Source organism: Desmodus rotundus, chromosome 2 (assembly GCF_022682495.2).
Source record: "Desmodus rotundus isolate HL8 chromosome 2, HLdesRot8A.1, whole genome shotgun sequence".
In the NCBI taxonomy this organism is placed as follows: domain Eukaryota; kingdom Metazoa; phylum Chordata; class Mammalia; order Chiroptera; family Phyllostomidae; genus Desmodus; species Desmodus rotundus.
In genome coordinates, this window is record NC_071388.1 from 41,596,459 (window position 1) to 41,609,087 (window position 12,629).

Below are 12,629 nucleotides of genomic sequence, written 5' to 3' on the forward strand. Positions count from 1 at the left end.
TTAAGGTCCAAGCAGATGGGCATATATCAATGAAGACAAAAGTAATTTGTCAAGAGTTTCATTGCAAGTAGTATGGTCAATTTTTTAGTTTTACATGTAGTTACAGAGGGATATTCAAAATATTTAATACCTGTAAGTCCTGGGCACAGCCAGTCAGAACAGTCCCCAGAGCAGGGTCCTGCAAGCCCTTGCTAGGGCAAGTGTTAACCCTTAAGTTGCTGGATACAGTAGATTTAGAGAGTCCTAGTGTTGACCTGCAGGAGGCCAAGGGAGTAAATAGGGGTGGGTGGGTAGATGGGAAGAGAGGGTACAGAAGTATTTTAATATTTTAATGCACTGCTATATCAGGGTATATTGGTTGAATTCCAGTCCTATTTTTACCGTCTTTTGTTCTTCATTGCATAGATTCTTTGGATTAAGGAAGAAAAAAAGTGAAAATACCCCCATTATGTTTTGGCATTGCTCTATAGTATGCCATTTCTTCCTATGCAACCCTAAATCAACCAAGCACCTGCTAAGTCACCAAGTGTTGTTCCAGCTGCTCCCACCGGAATGAAAGGTTGTTGGAACGTGGGGCATGAGGAACAAAACATCCAAAAGGGTGAAAAAGTGATGGTGATATTATAAAAAACATTTTAAAATAAGAATGATTTCTTAGTCTTCACTCCATTTTACCCAAAGACTTCCAGATTTTTAGCACTACAAAGCCCATTTTCAGAATGAAATATGTAGAATACATGCTTAACTTTTGTCATACATTTCTTTTACAGAGCTAAAATTATTTGACATAAACTAACCCATCCAGGCATTCCTCACAACAACCAATCCCACAAAAGGTAAATTCAAGGCAAATATTGTGATACTCATTTTGCAGGTGAAGAAGTTAAAGCAATTTTCAAGACCCTAAGGCTCAAGCCAACTAAAGGCCAGTTAAAGTCAAGTCTCTTGCATCCAAGACTGCTTCAATGAAGCTGCCAAGTTGTCTGACAACGAGTAACATTCATGTATGAAGAGAAAGGGAGGATGTGACAACTCTGAGACCTCATGCTTTACAGAAGTCTAATTGGATGTCCCCAGTGTAACTCACTTCAGAGCTTGAAATACACACCAAATATAAGTAGGAAAAAGAAAAATATGTTACTTTTATAAGAAAAGCACAGATAAAAAGTTTCTACTTATATGCATACAAATACAATTAAAAGCTTTCAATAGAGAAAGAAATACCAAAAGAGAAGGATGAAATGTCACATTCCTTCAAAAGTTGTTGGGAGCCAGAATGCGGCCATTACATCTGATTTCCCCAGGCAACACGTACTATAGCAAGAGATGGCATTTGTGATCAAAATTTCAAAACTCAAGTCCAAAATATTTCATTTAAACTATGAATTTATGTTATATACAATTATAAACTCGGTAACATTTATATAAACAAATATATGCTTTATAAAGACTTTATAAAGACTCAAATATATGCTGAAACTATCACAACCTCATGCATTTTGTTTAATAACAGAAGATTAGAGGCAGGTTGTGGGGTTAGACTGCCCAAGTTTGTAATCTAGCATTACCATTTGTGACTGTTTAACCTTAGACAACTTACCTTCTTTGGCCCAGCTTATAAAATGGTGATATTAACACGCACAATAAGGTGGTGAGGGCTAAATGAGATATGTTTTTCAAGTTCCAACAGAATGGCTGATGAAGAGTAGGTATTTGGGTGCCTCCCCCTCACTGATAAATCCTCCTGTTTTCAGTATTTTCCTTTAGCAATCAAAGACATCAGTGATCATACAGTAAGGCTGGAATCTCCTCAAATGCAATGCCAGTGCAGCTTCATGAAAACATGGTCCCTCCTGGTCCTAACCATCCCAAGTCTTTCTCCATCCTGGACTGTCTGCCTCGTTCCCACTGTCACATTTCCCGATAGACCCAGAACTTGGGCCACCATTCCCTGCACGCCTCTGTCACCTCACTTATCACTTGGGTTCTCTTTCAAGTGGAGGAGCTGTACCCAGCCCCTTTATAGAAGCAGGTGTGAGCTACCAAACTCTCCCTCTTAATTCAAATCTTGTAAGAAAGCACAACATGCCTTTTGAGTTTAGAGTGAACAAGTACAAGGAGAGACAAGGAAGGACATTGTCAAATAAGGGAAAATTTATTTCATAAATTATTTATAAAATCCCATTCATTAAAAGTGAATTCTGCTCTTGACTGAATTGCAAATGGAACTAAGTCTTTCTTGCTTCTCATTATTTTTTTTCTTTCATAGTTTAGGCTCCTATCATCTTTGACTTTGTTAACTTATTCAGTAAATACGTATTGAGTACCTGCTACATGCCAGGTGCAGCGTCATTTAGATACCATTCCTCAACTTAAGATAATGTCTAATCTTCCTGCCTCCAGCCTAATGGTTCTCAAATTTTAGCAAAACAGAATCACTGAGAGGGACTGTTAAGCCACCGGTTACTAGACTATTTCCTCGGGTTCTGATTCAGGTGTGGGCAGGGGTCTGAGAATTTGCATTTCTAACTTGTGGCGCTGGTCTGGGAAAGACTTTGAGCAATGGCTCTAGGCTATGCCTGTAGTCACTGTTTTCGCCATAACATGTGTAAACTTTCTAAAATATAATCAATCACTTTGTAGAGCAAAAGTCCCATTGGTTACTCCAGTAGAACCAAACCTCCAACCTTCAATATCTGCTGTTCATAGCTGCTACTTTTCTAGCCTCTTTCTGGTGATAGTTAAGTATGAGAAAGTACCCCCACTGTACCCTAACTTGCTTAGTTAAGTTTAACTATACCCCTATCAAATATTGTTTAGGTCCTTTTGGACAATTAGTTTCTTTGGAAACTAAAAGTCTTTACTTCCCACTTACTAAAACAAGGAGAGGTGTGGTCTGACTTTTGCGAGTATAGGGCTCATCGGGCACACACAGGAGGCCTGTAGGAGAAGGAAGTAATGGCCCCGTGAAACAGAATCCTGTCGTGAAGCCCAAGCACTGAAAAAAGTTATTTTAAAAAAATGAGTTTAAATTGAAGAGATATCTGATGACACTATTTATAATTCTGTACTCATTCCTACACAGTTTTTATCCTGCAATTGTGTCTAAAAATAGTAACAGGAGAAGAGACATCGTTGTGCAAACATTAATATGGCAAGCAACTGCATCAAAGAGGAAGCGGGAACACTAGCTTCCATTTTCATTCAATGAGATTAACCTAAAATAACTTACTTATGGTTGTGTTTGAAATCACCCGGCAAAGTTTCAGCATGCAGTCATTCTTAGGAAGCGACATTACAAGTATTCTACCCCTTTTTCTTAGGGCATAAGCTTTCTGTATTGATATACTTTATGAGAAATGTTGCTTGTATTACAAATATACACCAAAACAAGCATTTCTAAATAACTTAAAGAAATATTCAGGTATCACAAAGATATGGATTTCACTACTGGGTTGCTAAAGTCACCCAATTTGAGGAATTAAACGTAGGAGAGAGAGACAGAATAAATATCACAGAGAAATACCATGTATAATAATTACCATTGTCTTCTGTCCCTGAAAAGAGTTGTATTCATAGATGTTATTTTTAAAAACATCTCACCTCTGGGCAAGTTTCTAATTTCACACTGTAGAGAGGTGGGAGAAAATATTTCAATAATAAAGACAAACTTAATAAAAGTACCCAGAGTACAGATTGTATATAGAAGGCTGGGGACATGGAGACCCTGAGCCACTTTTATCCACACTTGGTCTGATGTAGTACTTGTATTTTTTTCATTGGTTCCCTACATTTGTAACTGAAGAGTCAAGGATAATTTTCCAGTTCCATCTACTGTGTCAGCCAGTAAACTGGCCATACTCCATCCATCCATCCTTGCTGAGGTCTTGTACAGGTTCTGAAAGAGAAGGAGGCTCTAAAAGGATTTGTAACCAACTGCAATCAAATAGCACATTTGCAGGAGTATTGCACAAATCCCACTGAATGACATTTGATGGACACTATGTCTTTAAACCATTGAAATGACACTTTAAAAAGACAAGACTGAAAATAAGCTTTTTATCATTATTTTTATTAAACATACACATACAAAACAGCAACAGAAACCAAAGGCCTTTAATAGTAGCCTAGTGTGTGCAGAGAACACTGGGTTCAAGTCAGGCGCACATGGGCATGAAGTTGGCCTCAGAGCTGTGGCCGCAGCCTTGTCTTCCCCTTCTGTTCACTGGAATATAAAAAGTGTCGTGCCATGAACAATTGTGTGCTAACAGACTCAAAGCATCTGGAACAGTATCTGGCACACAGTAGGCACATAATAAATAAGAGCAGTGGTACAACAGAAGCGAGTAACTTGAACTTTCGTATACAGCTCTCCTTGGCTGTATACAGCTCTCCTAGACCTTTCATTCAGGTCAAGAGCTGGGCTCCCACTCCACAACCTTCTTTTCTTAACAGAGGCTGCTCAGTTCATGCATGTTCTATAAAACAATAAATAAAAGAGATAAATAATTATATTCTCTAAAGAGTGTCTGACAGAATGAAAGATTCCCCAACAGCTGCCAGGCCAGACATATTAGTGAATATTTTTTAAATACCTATTACATACAAGTTACTGTTCTTAAATTGGAAGGGAATAAATAAGGATGGTCTTAATCTTCTCAATTGTGGCTACAGATAGAATCACCTGGGAAGATTTCAACACTCTTGCTACCCAGACCTCATCTCATACCGATCAAATCAGAATCTCTGGGGGTGGGATTAACACAGCAGTATTTTTATATGCCCCCCTCCAGTGATTCCAATGCAAAGCTAAGACTAAGAAGCAATGGTCTAGGTAATAGGTGGGAAGACAACATGGATATAGATATTTAACAACAATGTGACAGTGATAAAGGAATATTAATGGGGGAAAATGAATGCAGTGGGAATTGGAGAGCATCTAGCAAGAGAGGTAGATAGACAGAGGTTTCAAAGAGGAGGCAGTGTTTGAGAAAAAATTTTCACTGTGTTTTAGGAAAATCTTCAAAGATCATTCACACAGGTGGAATAGACAGGCATAAGGCTCATGGTGGAGGGATAGCAATATGTCACGTGAAAGAGAGGAGATGCATGTGGTGTTCTGTGTACGTGGAGAAAAATTATGCACCAGGCTTTTTTCAATTTTTTACATTTCAACACAACAATCCTGCCCCATTTGACTGTGGCTTTACAACAATTTGCACAATCCAAATAGCCCAAGTTTCTAAATTCATCCTTAGATCTTAAGGTCAAAACACAAATTATTTTAACAATGACTACATACTTTTATTTTAAATAGAAATTAAACCCTTCATAGTACCACAGATGATTTGAGGTGACTTACAATTTTATAGTACTTGTAAGCTAGCAACTATTTTAAGGTAGAAGAGAAATCATGAGGAAAAAAGACATAATTATACCAGGAAGTTAGAATGACATTACTTCTGAAATTAAGTACTAAATATAGTCCTGAGATGCCTGGCAGTCACTGCAACCAGGGAAATGCGAAATTTTATTGTCCGATAAAAGAAAGTATGTAGTTTATTTGTAAAGGCAAATACTATCTTATTGCTGACAGCCGGGAGAAATGTATTCCATATGAAAAGCACATCGTATAACATAACAAGAAATGGCTTTAACTCACTTGTTTATCCACAGCTTTGCCCTCAACTATTGGAGAACTTTGCTGACTTCAGCTCACTCTGGGACTAAGGTCTTCCTACCTGTTTTTAATTTACCTCTGTTTGCTAAGATTAGTCAAACTGAACTGATGTGCCCATTACAGTTAGAGAAATGCATTCTCTCTCTGACGGCCCGACACAGGAGAAAATACCTGCACTGATCTTTCCACTCTCTAACTTTGCTGATGTATTAGCACACGCAATCTGTAAACCTTATATTTTAATTCCTCTTTGGTGCCAAGTGTAATGCTTAAAGAATTATTTGCCCAACTATATTGTTCCAAATGCATCACGTTCTTAAAAGAAAACATGGGTAGTAAAACCCTCTTAAAATTTAAGGCATTTGAAGGAGCTATATTCTTAAGGCATTAAGTCACTATATTAAAGTATATAAGCAAATTCTTATGAGCTTTCACATGCCCAATTTGGCAAGGGATCATCTATATAAATAGTTCTTTGTTTTCACTCCCAAAATATGTACAGGTTTTTAAAGAACTCAAATTGATTCTAGCAATTATTTAAAATTCCTCAGAAATACCTTAAATCTTGTATCTCCATTTCTGAGTAGGGACAGTGCCAAAATGCCAACAGCTGAGTACTTTTAGATTAAAGGCAACATCCCTTTTGACAGCCTTTCACACAGACACAGGCAAACAGCAATTCATATAAATCACATACATCTAATGTCTCACTTTATGTATCCTGATAGGGGAATCCTGTGGTTGACTAATCTAAGATGTAAACCTGGGCTATAATTTCTTGAGAATGATTTAAAGCCAGTCGAACCCAAAACTAACTACACTACAGTCAACAGGTCGTTTTAAATGGAGGATTGTGCATTTAGGTCTATCATTGCCGTGCCTTGTGAGATCACATATCAATTCCTTTGTCACTTTTAATTACAGCCATAGCAGCAAATTACCTCATACCAATCTGAGTGTCTCCACTTTTAAAGCATTGCCCTTTATGTGAGAGATGCTGATGACAAATATAATAGTTATTTTCTAAGGCCTGCTTTATGCTGAACCAGGCTGTCTTATTCTCTCTTTCTTCCGACTAACAGCTTGTCACACACAATAGCTGGATGAGTTCAAGGTGTAGTCAGTGAACACGAACAGAAAACTATGAAAACAGTTTCACATGAAAATGCAGGTCAGAATCAACTTATTGAATTTTCTAGGACAGGAATGGCAAACACAGTCAAACATGCTCATGCTGTATATAGAAAGGTGAACATTGACTAATTGATCACAAACATTTCTCCTGAAGAGCTTGGGCATGGCCTCAGAATTCTTTTCAACCAAGGACATTATGAAGACACAATCGATCAAATGTGCACTTGTTTGAAATTTATTTGCCATCCCTCTCCTAGGACTTCAGGTTGGTAGAGGCCTCGAGGGTAACATAACTCAACCCAACATCTGATGATTAAACTCTCTCTCAAACATCTCCAGCAAGTGACCTCTCAGTTTCCTCTTGAACACTTTCATCAATAGGGTAGGTGAACCAGCACCACCAACTCATGTGTGAAAAGGACGAAACAATCAACTGATTCATAAATAAGTAAAAACAGCTAGGAAGTTCATGAACTGTCTTCTAGATAATCTTCTATTCACTCTGATCACAACTCTTTGAAAATGAAGGGTGGGGGGAAGAATTTCTTTTGTGCTTTATTTCCTGAGAAGAGCATTTCATATTCAGGAGTGAATTCTCAAATCTCTGGCAAAAAATGAGACTTTGCATTCTGAAGAAGAGTTTATAGAGCTCTCCAAGAATCAGGCAGTCCAAAAATTCTCTGAGTAAAGAAAAAGAGACATGAGCTGGGGCGGGGTCAGGAATAGAAGAGTCTGGGGAAGGGGCAAGATTCTGATCCCTTATGACCCAGAACTTATCCACTGTTTTGACCACTCACAACCCTGACCAAGTCTCCATGCAGTCAAAATCTCCACTTCTCCTCCCCATTCAAAATACTCAATCTGAGTAAATTAAAGAAATTTAAGGAATAACTAGTCCTTCCAGAAAACATTTGAATAAAAAAAAGGCTTATTAGTGCAAGTGAAACTCTAATTTTTTTATTGTTGTTCAATTATAGTTGTCCCCATTTTCACCCCTTGCTCTCCCCTGCTTTGACCACCACACCCCTTCCAGTCCCTCAGTCAATCCCCACCCTGTAGTCCATGGGTCCTTTATACATGTTCCTTGACTAGACCCTTCCCCTTCTTTCTCCCGTTATCCCTCTCCCTCCACCCCTCTGGTCACTGTCAGTTTGTTCCTTATTTCCATCTCTCTGGTTCTGTTTTGCTCATTTGTTTGTTTTGTTCACTAGGTTCCTCTTATAGGTGAGATCTATGGTATTTGTCATTCCCTGCCTGGCTTATTTCACTTAGAATAATGCTCTCCAGTTCCATCCATGCTGTCCTGAAGGGTAGGAGTTCCTTCTTTCTTTTTGTTGTGTAGTATTCTATTGTGTAAACGTATCACAGGGGTTTTTTTGATCCACTCATTTACTGATGGAGAGCTACTTATCATATAGATTATTATCCCTTACTTCCCCCACCTAAATTGATTACAATCCCAAGAAATAGAATCCATACTATTTGTCATCATTTCATAAATTGCAGCAAAATTATGGACTTTTCTAGCACTTTTAAAGTTACTGTACTTTCTAGCATTCTGGTGTTCAAGAATACCTAAAAACATTTTGGAATACTTACATTAAAATATTCTACCCAAGAAACTATAAACTGCAACAAATCATTACTGTTGGGGGGGAGCTTATATAGCAACTTGCTATGTGAGATTGCTAACTATTCTTCACTCACTTTAGATCTTAACCAGAGGTTAGTCTTTAACTACAATACATACACATGCAAAAGCTAACATACACACCGAAGGAACAATGTACTTCTAAGACCTAAATGACATTACAGAGATCTAATTGCAGTGGGGGCTAAAAAGACCATAGTAACTCTTCTAGTGTCCACTGTGTCAATTTTATTGACTGAATCACACTTCTTGTAGTGAGGACATATTTGGAAATTGTTGCTGTGAATATTTATTAAAGGTTTTTACAAACATGGTATGTATACTGTCTCATCTGGTAGCTATTCCAGATATTTATAAGGGCAATGCTTTCAGCATTTCAGTGAGACATAATCACTGAAGTTCTTTAAGACTAATATAAAGCAGACAAAATAAAACAAAAGTTAAATCATACACCCTATATTAAATCTGGAGTTGATTTGTTTTATGCCTAGGATTTCATTCAGCTCCTTAGATTGATAATAATAATTAATGGCATGCCTCAAAAGATTAGAAAACCAGCTCATCTGCATCTCAGATAAGCCAAGTCTTACAGAAGCAGAAAGTATGAACAGGTAATTTTCATCATAAACACATTCATATATTTCTTTTTGCACAAATGTAAAATTATCAGGTCTCACGCTGAGTTGATTAGGACACACCGATCTCTGATCAGGTAGTACTTTAAGAGCAGATTCTAGAGGACTTATACAGTCAACAAGTTTGTATGCATGGTATAATTTATAACTTTATTTTCCCCTGAACCCTGGGGCAAAATGTCACCTTCCGCTACTATGCTAATTCAAAAATAAGAGGTGGATAGTTGTCCCTATGGCAACAGAAGCTCATTTTACCCCAAGCCCATTTCCAACCTGTTACTAAATTACTAAGCACTGGAGCGATGCATCAAAGAGCACAAGGAGATGCTGTTAACTTAATGAAACCGAACACCATCCACTTAAAACATGTTGCGTCAGCTTGGAAATAAGGACAAATAAGCCCCTTACTTTCTACTCCCACCCTTGTAACTGACCACCTAGCAACTGTTACATTTTCTAAGTTACAAAAGCAGGTCCTCCCTCTACACAACAAAAATTACTTCCCAGAGGCAGAACTGACTTTCTAGAGCTCTTGGGTTTGAACATAGGAATATTTTTTATTATGCTTAAAAACCTGTATTTTAACATTTTCACTTCTCTATTATTCTATATTAATGATCAACAATTAGATATATTTTCTTTGGAAGCAATGTATGTCTACCAGCTGTAAAAAGTAATTTCATTTCTTTAGAGCATCCATGAGTACAGGAGGCCAAGAACGAGATTTTTCCCTCAGTCAAGGTTTTCAAAGGGTCAGCCAAGAGAATTGGGACAGGCTGTATTCCTTCCTAATGGTGTACCACGACACTCTAATATCCTGCTGAGAAGAATCTTTTACTTTGAAATTTAAAGTCTCATCTGACAGAACCCATGCCTGCAGGAGCCTCAATTTATTTGCTCTAGAGGAAGAACACTGAAATCCAATCTGAAGAAATCCCAATCTTTGTTTCCATGGCGAGGCTTCCAAAGGCCACTGAACATTCAATTCTGTCCACTATAGTTAGGGGTCTGGGTATATTCAAGAATCTAACCTTAAGTTAGCACAAAGGCAACAAAACATCAGTCACTTCCGCAACTAGGAGCCAGGTCATTGTGGAAAGTCACTGTGGGTATTTACCTTGAAAGGTATTGGGATTGTGTGCACTTGTTAAGGTAACTTCTCTGAAAAAAATGAAGGGGTTGAATTAGATGATCTCTTGGGTCCATTTTAGGTCTACACTTTAACTGAGAGGTTAGCTAAATCTGTGACCTTGATCAAGTCACTCAGCTTCACTAATGTGTGAGTTTCCTTCCAGTTCTAAAACAAGTCCACAGATTCCTACATAATCTCATGGATTACATGAGGTTGAGGGGGAGGTAAAGAATAGGGTGTAAATTTTTGTCATAGGAGTAAATTTTATTGGGCAGTCAGATGGGCAAATAACTAGCCCAGAAAAAAGGTGCTTAAGTACAAAGTGCTTAAAAATGTAAAGTTATGATGTGGGATCAAGGAAAGACAATTGATGAAGAGCAATATTTCTCATTAAACTGTCAATAGATCTTCACTTATCTGTCTTTTTCATGTCAAAAGTCTCTTCCCTACCAGTCTTAGGTTCTTCAACAATATAAAATAGTTGTTTTTTTTTTTGAAAGTCATTCCTTGAAATGGCTCCTCTACCAAGTTCAGGAAGATTTGAGTCCAGTATGAGATTTCTCTATAGACTTGGAATTACATTAATTGACCTAAGGCCCATACAACAGAATAAAATCCCTGAAAGTAAGGTAGTCTGATATATGAAAAGGATACAGGATTAGGGTTTAGAGGACCCAAGCAAAATGAACTTTGTATCCTATCTCTGTCCCTTTCTAGCTGGGAAGATGGACAATGTTTTAATATCTCTGGGCTTTAGATCCATCATATATAAAATCATGATACTAATACCTTCTTCAAATAATTTTCATAAAGATTAAAGGAGATAATGGGAGGGAAGTGGTAAGACCTCAATAAATGTTTGAACTACCTATTGAATTTATTCAATTTCAATGCAATAATCACTTACTGATGGACTACCATGTGCCAGGCACTGCATAAGGTGCTATAGATTAAATAATGGAAAAGATTTATCCATAGTCCATTGGTACACTTTGAATAGAAATGATCTAATATGGCCACTGGAACCTGAAGAACTGATTTATCTTGAGATTAGAGATTACAGGCTATGATGTTCACCTTTTCCATGGCAAAATCCTTTAAACTAACCAATCACATCCTTTTTCAGAGGCATGATATTCTCATTTGCTCAAGAAATATTAATTACAGTTGGGGAGAACCAAGATGGCGGCGTAGGTAGACACACTGCACCTCCTCGCACAACCAGAACTGACAGAAAATCGAATGACAAGGAAGTCCGACACCAAGGAGATAAAAAATAAACATTCATCCAGACCAGTAGGAGGGGCGGAGATGGGCACTGGGGCGGAGAGGACTCGCGTTGCCATGGCGGGACCGAGACTGGCGGAGTGTGGGACGAACGGGTTGGGCAGTCTGACCACAAACAGACCCTATGGCCCTACATTCGTGCACAGATAAATGGGACAAACAGCGGGGAGCGAAGCAGACCGTGTAACCCAGGGCTCCAGCGCGATGAAATAAAGCCTCAAACCTCTGAGTGGAAAAACCCGTGGGGGTTGGGGTGGCAGCAGGAGAAACTCTCAGCCTCACAGGAGAGGTCATTGGAGAGACTCACAGGGGCCTAGAGTGTGCACAAGCCCACCCACTCGGGAACCAGCGCCAGAGGGGCCCAATTTGATTGTGGGTAGCACAGCGAGTGACTGAAATCCGGTGGAGAGTGGAGCGAGCGCCATTGCTCCCTCTCAGCCCCTCCCCCACATACAGCATCGTGGCTCAGCATCACAGCACAGCGACCAGCGTTACCCCGCCCTGGGGAACACCTAAAGCTCCCCCCCTTTAAGTAAAAGAGGCACCAAGACCAAAAAAAAAATGGCCCAAATGACAGAACACTTCAAAGCTCCAGAAATAATTCAACTAAGCAGCGAACAGATAGCCAACCTATCAGATGCACAGTTCAAAACACTGGTAATCAAGAAGCTCACAGAATCAGTTGAAAAAATGAAGGCTATGCTAAGAGAAGCAAAGGAAAATGTACAGGGAACCAATAGTGATGGGAAGGAAACCGGGACTCAAATCAATGGTGTGGACCAGAAGGAAGAAAGAAACATCCAACCAGAAAAGAGTGAAGAAACAAGAATTCGGAAAAATGAGGAGAGGCTTAGGAACCTCCAGGACATCTTGAAATGTTCCAACATCCGAATTATAGGGGTGCCAGAAGGAGAAGAGGAAGAACAAAAAATCGAAAACTTATTTGAACAAATAATGAAGGAGAACTTCCCTGATCTGGCAAAGGAAATAGACTTCCATGAAGTCCAGGAAGCTCAGAGAGTCCCAAAGAAGCTGGACCCAAGGAGGAACACCCCAAGGCACATCATAATTACATTCCCCAAGATTAAACAGAAGGAGAGAATCTTAGAA

General features: G+C 38.7%; 1 long non-coding RNA gene across 1 annotated transcript in view; it reads right to left on the reverse strand.

Annotated features, from left to right (window-relative positions):
* Window positions 1–4,102: 4,102 nt before the first annotated feature.
* Window positions 4,103–12,629, reverse strand: part of LOC123480151 (uncharacterized) — a 131,073-nt gene continuing 122,546 nt past the window's right edge. Inside the window, exon 3 of the long non-coding RNA XR_008426123.1 lies at window positions 4,103–4,225. This is a non-coding gene — a long non-coding RNA (uncharacterized lncRNA). The remainder of the gene's footprint in view (window positions 4,226–12,629) is intronic.